This window comes from Diospyros lotus, chromosome 7 (genome assembly GCF_014633365.1).
Source record: "Diospyros lotus cultivar Yz01 chromosome 7, ASM1463336v1, whole genome shotgun sequence".
NCBI classification, from domain to species: domain Eukaryota; kingdom Viridiplantae; phylum Streptophyta; class Magnoliopsida; order Ericales; family Ebenaceae; genus Diospyros; species Diospyros lotus.
In genome coordinates, this window is record NC_068344.1 from 13,203,775 (window position 1) to 13,204,500 (window position 726).

The window sequence follows — 726 nt, forward strand, 5'->3', positions numbered from 1 at the left end:
TCATGATGCCTCCAGTCGTTGAGAACCGGTCGAGCATAGTCTATCCTCCATATGGGCACGATAACTTCCAGTTGAGGCCGGATGTGATAAATTTGTTCTCGAACAACATTCCATTTTATGGGAGAAGTGATGAAAATCCACACTACCATCTCTCTCGTTTTCTAGAGTATTGTGGAAACTTTAAGTATCAAGGGATCAATGAAGAAGCAATGAGGATGTGACTTTTCCTCATACTCTGAAAGACAAAGCTCGAGAGTGGTTGGATTCACTATCACCTGGTAGCATCACTAGATGGGCTGATTTGGTTCACAAGTTCACACTAAAATATTTTCCACCAGCCAAGATCAGCAAATTAAAGCATGAAATTTCAACTTTCCAACAAGCTAAAACAGAGAATTTTCATGAAGCATGGGAACGGTATAAAGAATTGCTAAGGAAGTGTCCGAATCATGGGTTCTCTTTACCAGCTCAAAATCACTATTTCTATGTTGGATTAACTCCTTATAGCCGTTCGTCAGTTGATTCTATAGCAGGTGGTTCTATTAGAAACAAATCAGCTAGAGAGCTACATGATCTTTTTGAAACAATGAGTGAGCAATTTGTAATGTGGCCAGATAGGAGTTCACATAGGAGAGCAGCTGGAGTACACGAAGTGGATATGAATACGTTGATGTTGGTCAAGATTGATGCTCTTTCAAAACAGATGGAAAACTTAAAATACTCTCC

General features: G+C 39.7%; 1 non-coding gene across 1 annotated transcript; it reads right to left on the bottom strand.

Annotated features, from left to right (window-relative positions):
- Nucleotides 1-349: 349 nt before the first annotated feature.
- Nucleotides 350-456, bottom strand: LOC127807043 (small nucleolar RNA R71). Its single transcript, XR_008024581.1, has one exon. It is a non-coding gene; the product is annotated as a small nucleolar RNA R71 (small nucleolar RNA).
- Nucleotides 457-726: the final 270 nt, after the last annotated feature.